This window comes from Lipotes vexillifer, unplaced genomic scaffold (assembly GCF_000442215.2).
Source record: "Lipotes vexillifer unplaced genomic scaffold, Lipotes_vexillifer_v1.1 scaffold215, whole genome shotgun sequence".
Lineage (NCBI taxonomy): Eukaryota > Metazoa > Chordata > Mammalia > Artiodactyla > Lipotidae > Lipotes > Lipotes vexillifer.
In genome coordinates, this window is record NW_006776544.1 from 2,199,942 (window position 1) to 2,218,182 (window position 18,241).

The window sequence follows — 18,241 nt, forward strand, 5'->3', positions numbered from 1 at the left end:
GCTCCATGGCAAGCCTGCCCATCACTCCCATGAGCCGAATGACTCCATTTCCACTCCTGGTGGAGCACAGCTGTTAGTATAGAGAGGGCCAGAATGCAGACTGAAGGAGGCGCTGGGTGTATGGTAATGCCACTGTCACCTCCAGCATCTGGAGGCCTCCCACCGCAGAAGTGGGCCATAACACTTCACTTTTTTCCGAAGTGCAACCTGGGAGATGGAGTGTCCACTCCTGAGCAGTACCTTCAAGCCCACAGGGCATTTTCCCCCCACCCAGGCCATTTTCCCCTCATCCATGGTGCCAATGTGGCCGGGCCCTAAAAACGTGACTGGGATAAACCAGCAAATGTATTGCTAGTTTCTTCAGGTTTTCATATGCGGCTTCACATTACTAGTGACATGCAGATTGGTTCTGCTCCTTTCAAAGTAGACGACATCCTCGTGCAAGAACGAAAAAGAAAACCCAAACAAACCACCACCACCAGCAAACTCACTTTACAGTCAGTCAGCTGAAATGCTGACCGCCTAATCACGTATAGCACAGTGTGGATAACAGCAACACAAGATTTACTCACCAAACTTTATTCCCTTTAAGATAACTCTTAAAAATTTATTTGGATCAGAAATTTGCAAAAGAAAAAATGGAGAGCAAGAATGAAGAGAAGTAGAAAACATGCTGCTAAAATAGCCTTGGCTCCCAGGTGTAAATTAATCAGTGACTCTTATTAATAGCAAATCAGTTTTACCCCCCCCCCAAATTAATGTTAAATATTTAAAGTGTGCCCAAAGCATCCCCAAGTCTCAAGCCTTCCCTTCCCAGGTCTGCAGGAAAGCATCTAAAAATGCACTGCATTCATTGGCTCAGGGAATTAAGCCTTTCAGCCCCCTTCTACCTTCTCACATGGCAAGTGTGCCATGCCTTGCTCTGTGCGTGCCTGTGTTTTAAGACACCCTTGGGTTCCTGTCTTGGCTGTGCCTTCTCACCTTACTTTAGAATTGGTAGCCTGGTTCCCACAGAAGCTGCCAGTAGGAATTGCCCCACTCTCCCACCATCAGAAATTCCGTTCGCGTGCACCCGCAGCAGCAGTGGATCTCAGTCCCAAACTCAGGTGTGCATAAAATGTAGCTTTCTTAATTTAAGCTGTTGTGGGAAAAAAGAGTGCAGACTCAGAATTTTTAATTAAGTCTTTGTCGTTTGTAAGAAGTGTACTATAAGAAGGAAGTTAAGTACTCACTAGCGAGAGGCTGAAGCCCACCGTACCCCTGATCCTTACATCCAAATCACAGGCTGTCTTATATATGAGTACGACCTAAGAGCCCTTCCCAAGAATTGTCTTTTGGTAGCAGGGGATGAAAGTTCTTGTGACCTTTGGATGGAGATGGCGAGACCTCGTGACATTCAGCAGGGTATGAGAAGACATGGGACTTCCCTGGCAGTCCAGGGGTTAAGACTCTGCGCTTCCAGTGCAGGGGGTGCAGGTTCCATCCCTGGTCGGGGAACTAAGATCCCACATTCCGCGTGAGTGGCCAAAAAAAAAAAAGTTAGCAAACTTCCAAAAGGCTATTTAAAACAGGGGCTGTTAACCTCCATTTGAAAGGGGGATCATTGTTTGTCTAATGAAACATTAGAGATCATTCTGCTGACACTTTCTCTCTTCTGATTACTGACATGGGACAGTGCCTTTTAATGGAGGGGCTAATTTCTTCCTCACATTCTATCCTCTGTGGATTGGGAGCCCACACATTTTTACCTGTACGTGAACTTGGCTATGAATATGCTTCACCAAGTATAACACTTGTTCACCATCACCATAACAGACATTCAGGGGAGATGGACAAGGTGGAGGTAGAGAAGGAAGCTCTTCCTGGTGTATGATGGCAAACTATGGTGGTAAGCTAGGTGAATGTGGTTAAGACTCCGGTTGGTATTAATTAGCTCAGATGTTTCCCATTTTATGCAATTACCCCTGAGGTTATCCGCCCGTGCATTTCTGAGTCTTCTTTGTGGTCTTCACCGCAGTGACTCGTGGATGCCAATAATGACTCCCTTCTCCCTTCTGGGCTAAAAATGCCATGGGCTTTGCAAGCCTAGAGGTTCCCATATAGGCCCTGAGATCTTCAGTTGTATCTGGGTTCTGCAGAGGAGTTAGGTTTGCTCTTTTTTTTTTTTTTTTTTTTTTTTTTGCGGTATGCGTCCTCTCACTGTTCCGGCCTCTCCTGTTGCGGAGCACAGGCTCTGGACGCGCAGGCTCAGCGGCCATGGCTCACGGGCCCAGCTGCTCTGCGGCATGTGGGATCCTCCTGGACCGGGGCACGAACCCGTGTTCCCTGCATCGGCAGGCGGACTCCCAACCACTGCGCCACCAGGGAAGCCCAGGTTTGCTCTCTTTTATGGGTTTCTGGCGTGAGTCCTTGGCGCTCTGGTTCACAGGTGGGGCAGGCTTGCAGTTAGATGTGTTTCTGTTGGGTGGCCTGGAGTCCACACAGCTATGTGTGTGTGCTATGGACTGAATGTTTGTGTCTTCCCCAAAATTCTTATGTTGAAACCGAACCACAAGGATCTGTTTTATATATATTTGGCTCTCTGGAAGGTAATGAAGTAACGAAGGTGCAGCCCCCATGAGTGGGGTTACTGTCTTCATTAAAGAGACTCCAGAGAGCTCCCTTGCCTCCTTCCACCATGTGAGGACAAGCAAGAAGATAGCAATTGGGCTTCCCTGTGGCGCAGTGGTTGAGAGTCCGCCTGCCAGTGCAGGGGACACGGGTTCGTGCCCCGGTCCGGGAAGATCACACATGCCGCGGGGCGGCAGGGCCCATGAGCCATGGCCGCTGAGCCTGCGCGTCCGGAGCCTGTGCTCCACAACGGGAGAGGCCGCAACAGTGAGAGGCCCACGTACAACAACAACAACAAAAAAGAAGCTAGCCATTTATGAATCAGAAAGCAGGTCCTCATCAGACATTGAATCTGCTGGAGCCTTGATCTTGAACTTCCCAGCCTCCAGAGCTGTAAGAAATGAATGTTTGTTGTTTACGTCACCCAGGGTATGGTATTCTGTTACAGCAGTCTGAACTAGGGAATTTCATAGTACCTGCCACCTCTGAGTTTGAGCTGGTTTCTTTTCTGATATTTCTTTGCCTAGACCTAGTTTCCTGGCTGACATGGTTAACTTGTTGTGGACTCCAGTGTTGGTCTGGCAGCCTGCACACATTCTGAAAGGAAATGTAGACATTTGCCCTTGACTAGAAGACTGCAGTGTATATCCTTCGGCATTTGAGGGGAAGTGCTGGGCTGTTAGCTGGAGGACAATTATGTGTAGGCTGAGTTGTGACTTGCAGCTCACAGGTTCATCGTAATTTGAAAGGCCTTAGGTCACTTAAGGCCTGTTTCACTGCAAAATGTACTTAGTCCTTAATGTCACAATTTGTTTTGCTTCTGTGTTTAAAAAAAATTATTTCTGGCTGCGTTGGGTCTTCGTTGCTGCACACGGGCTTTTTCTAGTTGCGGCGAGTGGGGGCTACCCTTCGTTGCGGTGCATGGGCTCCAGTACTTGTGGCTCGCAGGCTCAGTAGTTGTGGCACGCGGGCTTCAGTAGTTGGGGCTCACGGGCTCTAGAGCACAGGCTCAGTAGTTGTGGCGCACAGGCTTAGTTGCTCCACGGCATGTAGGATCTTCCCGGACCAGGGCTCAAACCCTTGTCCCCTGCCTTGGCAGGCGTATTCTTAACCACTGCGCCACCAGGGAAGTCCCTGTTTTGCTTCTATTTTGCTGGAGTTTTGAGAGTGGTAAAGAAAATGTGTTTGAAATGTGATTTTTTTTGTGTGTTTTTACAGCTTTAACTACATGTTGAAAATTTTATCCCATAAAACAAAAATGTAGGTCTGAGTTCATGTTAAAGGGAATTCCACAGAGAAGAAATTCCTGGAGCACTTTTAAAAACAGTGGCAATAGCATTCATCCTTAGTGCAGAGGAAAGCTTTGTGCCATCCATTAAAAAAAAAAAAAGTCATGCAGCTAAGATGTGGGAGTGTCCCATTTCCTGGAAACAGTAAAATCAATTTGCAGGTAGGTGAAAGTTCTATATCACATTTCTAGCAGCTTCACCACATTATAAGCAGCACAGAGACGATAGCACATACACACTGAGAAAATGCTATATTGGAAAATCTCAGTATAATTTCAACATTTAAAATTTATTCCATTATTCCCGCCCACCCCCACTTCACCCATGTGTGCTTTAAATGGGATGCTGGGCTAGGACAAGGGGGAAGGACACAGAGGCCATAGCATTCCGGTCAGGGTTTAGAGGACGCAGGTTGCTGTCCAAGCCGACTTTCTCTTAGGCCCATCGTGTGGATGGGACAGGTAGGACCTGGGGATAGAGCAGAGCGGCATCTGTTGTGGGCTGACAGTCCGAGGGGGAAGCAGTATTAACAGCTGTGTCGCCTCAAGTATGTCCCTTTTTAGGATTTTAGCTGTCTGATCTACCAGACAAACCCGCCTGGGAACTAAAAGTTTCTTAAAAATTACATTTATAAAAATGACAGACCTAAGGGTCTTAGATGTGTTAATACTGAAAAGAAGATTTCACCTTGAAATCATAACTCCAAATTAATTACCCCATTTCAAATTAGATTTATAAGGCTCTCACAGAGTAAATTCTTTCCTGTATCACAAATATGCAAAATATCAAATATGCACAGCTCTCTTAACACAAAAATAAAAACATAATGGGTTACTTCACTTAAATATCTCTATACCTCATTCTGAATCATCCCACAGAAAGAATTACCATACCAGATAAGTTAGGATATTTACCACCAGAGGTTTAGCCCTGGTGGCTGACTAGATGCTCATTCATGACCCAGAAGGGCATCTTGGACCCTATTTGTGGTGGTTCTGTGAGTGATTCTATAACCTTAAGCTATGAGCATTCGGCAAATTAGCCCACTCCCCTGGAGTAAAGTGTTGTACATTACGTTATTAGTCTGCAGCTTCCATCTGGTTGATAAAACCTTATGATATATTAATGTATTTTTCCTCAGTCTAAAAAACTTGTAAATTGATGAGATCCTGAGGGATGTTAATACTTTCCACATTCATTGGTATTCTTAGAACCATATAAATCTTAAGAATACTTAAATTTATACCGATTGAGTTCTAGATAATTCACTCAGCTTTGTCTAATTGGGGACTGCAGTTTATGGGTCATTCTGATATTCCACTGGAGTCAGAAAATGCCCTCCAACTGATGTATTTATCATTCTAATTTCTGTATTTTCCACTGATACAATAAATTAATCGATAATGCCTCGTGAATGAGAAATGCATTCTATTCTGTTAACCTTTTATAATCATTTGTTATCTTTTCTTTTTGTGTCAGTCATTATGGACATATGGCTTCTCATATATTAAATATAGTCATTATTTTCCTTTTTAAAAATCACTTTATTGAGGTATGATTGACATATAAAATTGTCACAGCTTTGGCCAGTGGAGTCTCTTTAAAATTTGTTCCTGTGTCCTTCTCACATCACCCACTAATTGTTGAGAACTTTGTTGCTTTCTGGCACAAGAAGATTTTCTAGGCTCGTCTTGTGCCTTTCTGCCCCAGACACAGAATCATTCATTTCTCCAAGGAGCCATGGTTCCTTTTAGTGTAAAAATAGTATCAGAGACCAGAATCTGAGCACTAGGGGGCACTGTGGGGATTTCATTGCTCTTGGGTCATTTCAATGAACAGAGTCAGAAAAAAAGACTTATGCTTTTTCTTATTTCATATTGATATTTCCAGTTCTCTTCTAATGGTATAGAATTCCTTCATAAATTTTTGATTCCTGACACAATAAATAGAATTACTTCTTTGCTTAATCTGGGAAAACAAGAGTTCCAAAATAACAATACAGTATTAAAACAAACGGTAAAGCTATTGAATAAAGCTCAAGATTTTCAGTACAGTTCCTTTTGTTCTTAGCTGCGTACCACTAAGTACGTGCAGATTTCTTTATTCTAAAATCACGCAGCTCCTCATTCTGTGTGGTTAAATGAGAATTTGTCTGATGGTTTTATTCAATTGTTTGTTTGCCTTCAATTTGAAGGCCTTGACTTTTAGCAGTTGATAGTTCTTTAAGTGAAAGTTTCTACTACTCTTTTTTCCTGGTGGAGATAGGAATTAAAGGAAGGGGAGGGTGCACTTACCTGTCTACCTGAAGATGATGGAAAATTTCAGATGCAGTTTACAAGGTTCTGTTCCATATATGATGGTATAACATTCACGTATATGATTTCTGGCTGAATAAACCAATTCTGACTTCTGTTTAATTTCCAGTAACGTTAGAAATTCATATTTTCAAGTATGTTTTAACTCTACTGAATTCTGTCCTTTTTTTATAATTTATGTTCATCCTCTTATTTTTTTTGACTGTGTTGGGTCTTCGTTGCTGTGCGCGGGCTTTCTCTAGTTGCGGTGAGCGGTGGGGGGGGGGGCTAGTCTTCATTGTGGTGGCTTCTCTTGTTGCAGAGCACAGGCTCTAGGCACGTGGGCTTCAGTAGTTGTGGCACGTGGTCTCAGTAGTTGTGGCTCGTGGGCTCTAGAGTGCAGGCTCAGTAGTTGTGGCGCACAGGCTTAGTTGCTCTGTGGCACGTTGGATCTTCCCAGACCAGGGCTTGAACCCCCGTGTTCCCTGCATCGGCAGGCGGACTCCCAACCACTGCGCCACCAGGGAAGCCCAAGGGTGTGTTTTAACTTCAGTGATTTACATGCAGCTGTCCAGCTTTCCGAACACCACTTGCTGAAGAGATTGTTTTTTCTCCATTGTATATTCTTGCCTCCTTTGTCGAAGATTAATTGACCGTAGGTGTGTGGGTTTATTTCTGGGCTCTTTTTCCTATTCCATTGATCCATGTATCTATTTTTGTACCAGTACCACACTGTTTTGATTACTGTAGCTTTGTAGTATTGTTTGAAGTCTGGGAGGGTTATGTCTCCTGCTTTGTTCTTTTTCTTCAGGATTGCTTTGGCAGTTCTGGATCTTTTATGGTTCCATATGAATTTTAGGATTAATTGTTCTAGTTCTGTGGCCAATTACTATTGTTTTACTGAGGTAACATTATCTTTAATTTTCCTACTGAGAATCAAGATGATACCTAGTAGAATTCCATGTGACTAAAAAAACAAAACAAAACCAATACCAGTAAATAGAAGTTCTGAAGGTTTTGCCCCAAACTCCTTTGATTCATGATTCACAATTCAGATTTTTTACTTTATATTACCGGTATCCTTATTTAATTGTATATATTCCTATTGTAGAATTTTCATTTCTTAGAGGATTTTGGATAAGTATCTTAATGCTATATAAACTCAAACTTCTAAAAGTCAGTTGAAAATGTTAGAAAATATAACTAGTATATAAAAATACTGGAAAACATGTTTAAATTTATACAGAAGGTTCAATTAGTTTTTTTTAATTCGTTTTTTTTGTGTGTAGATTTGAAACATCTCCAGATTTTCTGTGTCTGCTAGAAATTAAAACCGGTTTAGAATTATAACACTTTCCACTGAGATCACAAGTATTATATTTACCCAAAGCTCTAGATATTTTCATTTCAGTGCAGAAATCCTGATCTTTGCATGGGATCAGTTATGCCATGCTCCCATTCCTGATTTTGCTTTCTGTACTGGCTGCACAAAATTGCATTGTTTCATATTAAAGTAAACAAAAAACCTCCTATTTTAATTATACCATGTGACTTTCAATCGTCTTGTGGAATTTAAAAGGTATTCAATACTAAATTCCCACATAAGTTATACATGTAAAAAAAAAAGCAACCAAGATTCAAAATGAGTATTTTATGCCAGAAAAGATTTAAGATGACTGACTCATAAGATTTTTGTCCACGTTCTGTAGACCATCTCTGCCTTTTTTTGGGTACTTCCTGTCAGGAAGTTGGGGCATTTATCTCTTCCTGAGGACCAGCCATAGGAAGTCCATCTAGTCTAGTCTAGACACAAAGTCCACCTCAAGTCTTTGAGGTCCTAATGGGGAATATTCACAACAAAATGACACTGGCAGGCTGGATTCCTACTTGAAATGGCAAAGCTTTCTGAACTGAAAAGGACTCAGGTTTCGTAAAGATTTCCAGGTAGCAGAGGGGAGGTGAGGAAGAATAAGGCCTTACTAGGTACATACTTTCTCTGTATCCACTCATTCATTCCGCACCTTTCATAGTGGGTCTGTGTTGCCTTTTCTTCTATGGGGTCTTGGCTATCTTCTTGGCCTGCAATCTGAAAGCTGGGGTCTCTGGACTCTATTTTGAAGACCTGCAGATCTCATCCTCTGGCATCTTGCTGCAGCCCTGCAGACAGGGTCAAGAGGTGAGGTGGAGAGCACCCCTCTCTCCTAGCCTTACTTTCCCCAGCAGTGGGGAAACCTGTCTCCCTTCACAGTTGGGCTAAGACATTTTGTCTTGACCGGAGACTATCTCAGACTAGATACATTAAAAAAAAAACTGGTTAAAAGCTTGTTGGAGGTCTGATAGTGACCTGTATGAAACTTTTACCTATTCAAAAGACGGAGTAAAACCAATACCACTGGCCTGACATACAGAACAAAATTGGAGGAAGCTCGTCCGGAAGCTCTTGGGCCACCGTGTGGGGAGTGGCATTTACGCAGGCTTACTAGTCCAGAAGTCAAAATCACAAGCATTCACTGTGTGTTTAGCAATTATGGAGCAGGCTTATGCTAATGAGACCAGATTTACAGATTAGCAATGCATTTTAATGATTTAATTATAATCCTGAAGTGATATACAGGGATGAAATTTTACATTGCAATGGTTTTAGTAATTGGAGCTGCTTTGTTTGCTTTCTTATTTTTAAAGGTGTACACACATGGGTCGGGGAAGAGGAAGGAAATTTATAGGAGTTCTAGGAATGCTCATGTAATAGATCCCCGGCTTATAATAAAATAACTAGAGCAGAGAAACTGCAGCATTGTAAACTCAACAGAAGGGGTTTCCAAGAAATGTTTAGCTTATGAAAGGATAGACTGAGTAAGGGGCCATCTATCTCTAAATGCCACCGCCTCCAAATGGCACCGTAAGAGCCAGTCAGTGAAGGATTTTGTTGAAATTAGTGTTTAACCAGTGTGAAGGCATAGTAAGCCATTAAGGGTCAAAGATATCATATGGGTAAATCGTTTTTACGAAAGTTGTTTATCTGAATTTCTTATTTAGCATTCCCTGTCATTTAGTTGAGTGTATGCACTCTAGGAGAGACCGGAAGATTGCTAGGGGTTTAGCAGAGAGAGAGGAAAGGAGAGGAGAGGAGAAAGACTTGCAGATGAGGCCCTGTTTCGGCTTTCCCTGGCCTTGGGAGTCCCAGTATGAGGGCATCAAGGCCAGGGCACAGAGGACCAACAGCAAACTTCAACCACTTCCAAACCTGGCTCTGGTAAATCCTATTATTTACTTTACCAGGAAACCTGAAACTAGAGAGAGAAGTCCTTCGCATTTTTATAACACTTTCTAACTTTGTAATGAGCTCTGTTATCACTTTTGATCTTCACAGAACCCTGTGAAATTCTCAGGATTGAGTTTCTGTACATTTGGCAAAGAGCTACCTGCATTTTCATCCTCTTCCATTTTCGTGGTGGCTCATTCTTGAGCAGGGAAGGAGCTCAAGGAATTGGGTAGGTACTTAAAGAAATACAGTGCCAACTGGAAACAGCATTTACTATTATATCTGGATAGCATTTTTTGGAAGTATAACTGACCTACTACACTGTTAGTTCCAGGTGCACAACATAGCGATTCAATATTTCTGTACGTTGCAAAATGATCACCATGATAAATCTAGTTACCATCTGTCACCATACAAAGATAGCATAGCATTATTTACTATATTCCCCATGCTGTAGATTTCATCCCTGTGACACATTTATTTTGCAACTGGAAATTTGTACCTCTTAAGCTTCCTCACCTATTTCTTTTTTCACCTCTCCCTGCTGGCAACTACCTGTTTGTTCTCTGTATCTATGAGTCTGTTCCTGTTTTGTTTCTTCATTTGTTTTATTATTTAGATTCCACATATAAGTGAAATCGTATGGTATTTGTCTTTCTCTGTCTGACTTATTTCACTTATCATAATACCTTCTAGGTCCATCCACGTTTTCGCATATGGCAAGATTTCATTCTTTTTTATGGCTGAGTAATCCATCGTGTGTGTGTGTGTGTGTGTGTGTGTGTGTGTGTGTGTGTTACACCACATCTTTATCCATTCGCCTGTTGATGGACACGTAGGTTGCTTCATATCTTGGCTATTGTAAATAATGCTTCAGTGAAAATAGGGGTGCATATATAATTTTGAATTAGTGCTTTTGTTTTCTTTGGAAAAATACCCAGAAGTGGAATTGCTGGATCATGGGGTAGCTCTATTTTTAATTCTTTGAGGTAATCCATACAGTTTTCAGTAATCCATACCATTTTCCATAGTGGCTGCACCAACTTACATCCCCAGCAACAGAGCATTGAGGGTTCCCTCTTATCCACATCCTCTCCAACACTTGTTATTTCTTGTCTTTCTGATAGTAGCCATTCTGACAGGTGAGGTGATATATCATCATGGTTTTGATTTGTATTTCCCTGTTGGTTAGTGATGTTGAGCATCTTATCATGTGTCTGTTGGCCACCTGTATGTCGTCTTTGGAAAAATGTCTATTCAGGTTCTCTGCCCATTTTTAATTGGATTATTTTTGTTTTTCATGCTGAGTTGTGTGAGTTCTTTGTATATTTTGGATATTACCCTTTAACACATATATTGTTTGCAAATACCTTCTCCCATTCGGTAGGCTGCCTGCCTGATGTCAAAGTGCACAGTGCCTATGTTTTTCTAGGAGTTTTATGGTTTCAGGTCTTAAGTCTTTAATTCATTTTGAGTTTATTTTTGTATATAGTGTGAGAAAGTAGTCCATTTTAATTCTTTTGCATGTAGCTGTCCAGTTTCCCAGCACCATTTACTGAAAAGGCTGTCTTTTTCTTATTGTATATTATTGCCTCCTTTGTCATTGATTAATTGCCATGTAAGTGTGGGTTCATTTCTGGGCTCTCTATTTTGTTCCATTGATCTATGTGTCTTGTTTCTGGGCCAGTTCCATACTGTGTTGATTACTATAGCTTTGTAGTATAGTTTGAAATCAGTGGGTGTGATATCTTCAGCTTTGTTCTTCCTTCTCAAGTTTGTTTTGGTTATTCAGGGTCTTCTGTATTTCCGTACAAATTTTAGGATTATTCTAGTTCTGTGAAAAATGGCATTGGTATCTTGATAGGGATTGCACTGAACGTGTAGATAGTCTTGGGTAGTATTTTCATTCTAATAATACTTATTCTTCAATTTATTGAGCATGGTATATCTTTCAGTTTGTTTGTGTCATATTCACTTTCTTTCATCAGTGTTATAGTTTTCCAAGTGCAGGTGTTTTACCTCCTTGGTTAGATTTATTCCCAGGTATTTTATTCTTTTGATGCAGTTGTAAATGATATTTTCTTAATTTCTCATTCTGGTATATTATCGTATAGAAACGCAACAGATTTCTGTATATCAGTTTTGTGTCCTGCTACTTTGAGTCTCCCTAAAGATTTATCAGTTTTATGTTTTTAAAGAACCAGCTTTCTTTTTTATCTTTTTTTGCTCTCTATTTCATTTATTTCTACTCTTATCTTTATTCTTTCCTTCTACTAAATTTGGGTTTTGTTCTCTTTTTCTAATTCTTTTCAGTGTAAGGTTAGGTTGTTTATTTGAGATTTTTCTTGTTTCCAGGGGTAGGCTTGTATCACTATAAACTTCTTTAGAACTGCCTTTGTTGCATCCCGTAGATTTTTGGATCACTGTGTTTTTATTTTCATTTCTCTCCAGGTATTTTTAAATATCCTCTTTGCTTTCTTCAGTGATCCAATTGTTGTTTTGCAGCATGTTGCTTAGTCTCCACATGTTTGTGTTTGTTGCAGTTTTTTTCCTTATAGTTGATTTCTAGTCTCATAGCGTTGTGACCAGAAAAGATGCTTGATAAAGTTTTAGTCTTATTAAATTTATTGAGACTTGTTTTGTCACATAGAATGTGATCTTTTCTGGAGAATGTTCCATGTGCACTTGAAAATAATGTGCGTTCTGTTTCTTGAATGGAATGTTGTCATTTATTTATATATATCTATATACCTGTGTGTGTGTGTGTGTGTGTGTGTGTGTGTGTATAAACACACATTAGATCAGATTGACATTTATAAAAATAAATGCCAATCTGATCCAAAGTGTCGTTTAAGGCCAGTGTTTCCTTATTGATTTTTCTTTCTGGATGATCTGTCCATTGATGTAAGTGGATGTTAAAGTCCCCTACTATTATTATGTTACTATCAATTTCTCCCTTTTTGTTTGTTAACATGTGCTTTACATAGTTAGGTGCTTGTATTGAGTCCATATATATTTACAACTGTTATATCTTCTTGTTGGATTGATCCTTTTATCATTATGTAATGTCCTTCTTTGTCTCTTGTTACAGTCTTTCTTTTATAGGTATTGCTACCCCAGATTTCTTTTTGTTTCCATTTGCATGGAATACCTTTTTCCATCCCCTCACTTTCATTCTGTGTGTGTCTTTGGCTCTGAAGTGAATCTCTTATAGGCAGCAGAATTATGGGTTTTGTTTTTTTAATCCATTTAGCCAGTCTGTCTTTTGACTGGAGCATTTAGTTCATTTACATTTAAAGTAATTATTGGTTAGTTTGTATTCTTATTGCCATTTTGTTTATTGTTTCCTTGTTGTTTTTATAGTTTTCTTTTGTTCCTCCCTTCTTTTGTTCTCTTCCTTTCTGGTTTGATGACTATCTTTAGTGTTATATTTCGATTTTTTTCTCTTGTGTGTGTGTGTGTGTGTACCTATTATAGATTTTTGGTTTGTGGTTTCCATGGGCTTTATAAATAAAACTATATATAAATATATATTTTATATATATATATATATATATGATTAAGTTGATCTCTTCAGTTGAATGCATCTTAACAGCCTTGCGTTTTTACTCCCCTCACCACACATTTTAATGTTTTTGACATCATATTACATCTTTCTGTGTATTCCTTAACTACTTATTGTGAATATAAATGATTTTACTACTTTTGTCTTTTAACCTTCCTACTAGCTTTATTAGTTGACTTACTACCTTTACTGTATATTTGCCTTTACCAATGAGACTTTTTCCTTTCATAATTTTTCTATTTCTAGTCGTGGCCTTTTCTGCTTAGAGGAGTCCCTTTAACATTTCTTGTAAAGCTGGTTTTGTGATGCTGAATTTTTGCTTTTGCTTCTCTGTAAAAGTTTTGATCTCTCTTTCAAATCTGAGTGATAACCTTGCTGGTTAAAGTATTCTTCATTGTAGGTTTTTTCCTTTCATCACTTCCTTCTTACCTGCAGACTTTCTGCTGAAAAGTCAGCTGAGAGTCTTATGAGAGTTCTCTTATATGTAATTAGTTGCTTTCCCCTTGCTGCTTTTAAGATTTTCTCTTTTTCTTTGTTTGGCCTTTTTTTTTTTTTAACATCTTTATTGGGGTATAATTGCTTTACAATGGTGTGTTAGTTTCTGCTTTATAACAGAGTGAATCAGTTATACATATACATATGTTCCCATATCTCTTCCCGATTGCGTCTCCCTCCCTCCCACCCTCCCAGTTACAGTGTGTCTTGGTGTGGATCTCTTTGGGTTCATCTTGTTTGGAACTTTGTGCTTCTTGGACCTGGATGTCTGTTTTCTTTCCCGTTTGAGGGAAGTTTTCAGCTATTATTTCTTCAACTAAACTCTCTGCTCCCCTTTTTGTCTCTTCCTTCTAGGACCCCTATAATGCAAATGTTAGTATGCTTGATGTTCTTCCAGAATTTTCTTACATTATCCTCAATTTTTAAAATTCTTTTTTTCTGTTCACTTGGGTGATTTTTCACTACACCGTCTTCTAATTTGCTGAGCTGTTCCTCTGTATAATCTACTGTTGATTCCTTCTCGTGTATTTTTTATTTCAGTTATTGTATTCTTCAGCACTGTTGGTTCTTCTTTATGTTTTCTAACTCCTAAACTTCTTTACTGTGTTCATTCTTTGCCTGAGTTCACTCAGCATCTTTATGATCATTACCTTGAACTCTTTATCGGGTAGATTGCTTATCTTCCCTTCTCTTAGTTCTTCTGGGCTTTTATCTTGTTCCTTCATTTGGAACGTATTCCTCTGTTGCCTAATTTTGTCTCATTCTCAGTGTCTATTTGTATGTATTAGATATGTTGCTTATGTTGCACGACCTGGGAGAAGTGGCCTTATATAGGAGACCTTCTATGGGACCCAGAAGCCCAGTCCCCTCTGGTCACCAGAGCTATATGCTCTAGGGGTGCAGCGTATGTTGGCCTCATGGGCCCTTCTGTTGTGAAGGGGCCAACTGCTGTGGGTACACTAGTAGGTGGGGCTGGACCCTGGCCCTGTTGGCTGCCAGGCCCTGCCTTGTGTTTAGGACGCTGGCCCACTGGTGGGTGGAGATGGGTCCTGGAATGCTGGCTGCAGAGCCTGGAGGGTCCTGGAACTGATGCCTGCCCACTGTTCGGTGGGGCTGGGTTCCTGCATGGTTGGCTGCTTGGCGTGGGTCATCCCTGGACTGGTGCCGCCTGGCTGGTGGGTGGGTGGGTAATCCCTTGGTGCTAATAGGTTAGAGGGAGGACTCCAAAATGGTGCTTGCCAGCATCAAAGCAGAAGGAGCTCCTCAAAATGGCTGCTAAGCATCTATGTCCCCGGGGACATGTCTCAGTAGTTTTCTGCCTCTCCAGGAGGCTCTCCAAGATCAGCAGGTAGGTCTGACCCAGGCTCCTTTCAAATTACTGCCTCTGTCCTGGGTCTCAGAGCATGTGAGATTTTGTATGTGACATTTTAGAGCAGAATCTTTATTTCCTAAAGCCTTCTGGCTCTCCCATACACAGTCACCACTGGTCTTCAAAGCCAGATGTTCTGGGTGCTTGTTTTCACAGCGCTGGACCCCCCTGGGCTGGGGAGCCTGACGTGGGGCTTGGACCCCTCACTGTTTGGGGAGAACCTCTGTAACTGTGATTATCCTCCCATTTGTGGGTCACCTCCTTGGTTGTTGGGTCTTGTCTATACCATGTCTCTACTCCTCCTACCTGTCTCACTGTGGTTTTTTCTTTGTATCTGCAGTTGTGCAAAATCTTCTGTTGGTCTTCAGAGCATTCTCATTGATAGCTGCTTTGTACATAGTTGTAATTTTGGTGTACCTGTGGGAGGGGATAAGTTCCAGGTCTTTCTACTCCACCATCTTGGCCCTGGATTGCAGTTTAAAAACGGGTATGTTGAAATGAAATATGACTGCACATATTTAAATTATACTACTTGACAAGTTTCAAAATAATGTATATACCTATGAAAACATCACCACAGTCAAGATGATGAGCATATCTAATATTTATAAAAGTGTCCTCATGCCCCTTTGTAATTCATCACTCCCTATCTTTCTTCCTCTGACTTTTTTTTTTTCAAAATAAATTTATGTATTTATTTATTGGCTGCATTGGGTCTTCGTTACTGCACGCCAGCTGTCTCTAGTTGTGCCAAGCGGGGGCTACTCTTTGTTGCAGTGCACGGGCTTCTCACTGCAGTGGCTTCTCTTGTTGCGGAGCACAGGCTCTAGGCATGAGGGCTTCAGTAGTTGTGGCACGCGGGCTCAGTAGTTGTGGCTCATGGGTTCTAGAGTGCAGGCTCAGTAGTTGTGGTGCATGGGCTTAGTTGCTCTGCGGCATGTGGGATCTTCCCGGACCAGGGCTCGAACCCGTGTCCCCTGCATTGACAGGCAGATTCTTAACCGCTGCGCCACCAGGGAAGTCCCTCCTGATTTGTTTTTTTCTTTTTCTTTTGGGTTTTATGTGCTTTGCTTCTTTTTTATTTTTCTGGGGGTGGGGGTGCCCCATGTGGCTTGTGGGATCCTAGTTCCCCGAGCAGGGATTGAACCCAGGCCCTGGTAGTGAAAGCACCAAGTCCTAACCACTGGACTGCCAGGGAATTCCCTAGTTTAAGGTAGAAGCTGAGGTCATTGATTTGATAACTTTCTTTTCTAACTTAGTCATTTTCATGCTGTAAATTTCCCGGAGTACTGCTTTGTTCGTAACCCCAAACTTGGATTGGTTGTGTTTTCATTTTCATTTGGTTCAAAATTTTTTCTAATTTCCCTTTTGAATTCTTCTTTGACCCATGGATGTCAAATAGTCAAACAGCATGCTATTTACTTTCCAGATATTAGAGAATTTCCAGGTATTTTTCTGTCACTTATTTGTAACTTAATGCCATTGTGGACAAGGAATATAATTTTTATGACTTGAAGTCTTTGAAATTTATCAAGACTTGTTTTATGGCCCATAATATAGTCTGTCTTGGCAAATGTTCTCTGTGCATATGAAGAGAATTTGTATTCCTCTGTTGAGTGGAGTGCTCTGTAAATAGCAATTTGGTGATGTTGGTTGGCAGTGTTAAAATATTTTATATCTTGATTTTCTGCCTGCTTGTTTGACCAGTTGTTGAGAGAGAGGTGTTGGAATCTTCAGCTACAGTTGTGGGTTTGTCTGTGTCTCTCTGCAGTTCTTTCAGGCTTTCACGTACAGATGTTCCTCAACTTATTATGGGGTTACATCCTGATAAACCCACTCGAAGTTGAAAATATCATTAAGTTGACAGTGCATTTAATACACCTAACCTACTGAACATTATAGCTTAGTCTAACCTACCTTAAAAAATGCTTAAGACACTTACATTAGCCTACAGTTGGGCAAAACAATCTAACACAAACCCTATTTTATAATAAAGTGTTGAACATGTCATGTAATTTATTGAATACTGGAAGTAAGGAACAGAATGGTTGTATGGGTACAGAACGGTTGTAAGCTTATCAGTTGTCTACCCTCCTGATTGTGTGGCCGACTGGGAGCTGTGGCTGGCTGCCGCTGCCCAGCATCACAAGAGAGTATCATACCACATATCACTAGCCTGAGAAAAGATCAAAATTCAAAATGTGAACTACGGTTTCTATTGAGTACGTATCACTTTTGCACCACTGGAAAGTCAGAAAATCGTAAGTTGAGTCATAAGTTGGGGGCCATCTGTATGTTAAAGCTCTGTTATTAGGTGCATAAATGTTTAGGATTGTTATGTAATCTTGATGAATTTACTCCCTTATCCTTATTAAATGACTTTCTTTATTCCTGGTAATAGTCTCATATCTAATTTTTGGATATTAATATAGACACAGCTTTTTTTGATTAATGTTAACATGATATATATTTCCATCCTTTTACTTTTAACCTATTTATATATTTAGATGTGAAATGTGTTTCTGATAGGCAGCATATAGTTGGGTCTTGTTTTTGTGTTCAGTCTGGCAATCTCTCCCTTTTAATTCAGGTATTTAGACCATTTACACATAATGTGAATATTGATATGGTTAGGTTCAGATCTGTCATCTTGCTGTTTTTCTGTTTGTCCCATCTGTTCTCTGTTCCCATTTCCTCTTTTTCTGCATTATTTTGGATTAATTGAATATTTTTACAATTCTATTCATTTCCTTTGTTAGCTTATTAGCTATAAGTCTTTGTTTTATTTTTGAGGTTGTTTTAGGGTTTACAGTAAATATCTTTAACCACAGTCTACCTTCAAGTTATACTATACCACTTCATGTGTTGTATGAGGACTTTATAATAGCTTACTTCCATTTCTCCCATCCCAACCTTTGTGCTTTCATTGTCATACATTTTACTTTCACATATGGTGTAAACCTCATACTGCCTTATTATTTTTAGTAGTCCATTATATTTTAAAGACATTTTTTAAGCCTAACTTAAAGATTGTTTTAAAATAAAAAAAATATTCCGTATATATAGCAATATAGTTACCATTTCCAGTGTTCTTTATTCCTTTGTATAGATCCAGATTTCCACCTGGCATTATTTTCCATTTTCCTGACACTAACTGGTAGTAAGGTTCTGTCAGTCCCCAAAGAAGGCTTCTGGGGATGAGGAATAAATAATGGTTGTTGCACATATAAAAATCTAGGTTTGGTTTCAGGGTTAATGACCTTTAGTGATGTGGTCATAACCTTCACTCAGGAGGCGTGGAAAAGTCTGAACTCTGTTCAGAGGGGTCCAGGTGTGATTACCTTAATGAAACAAGGG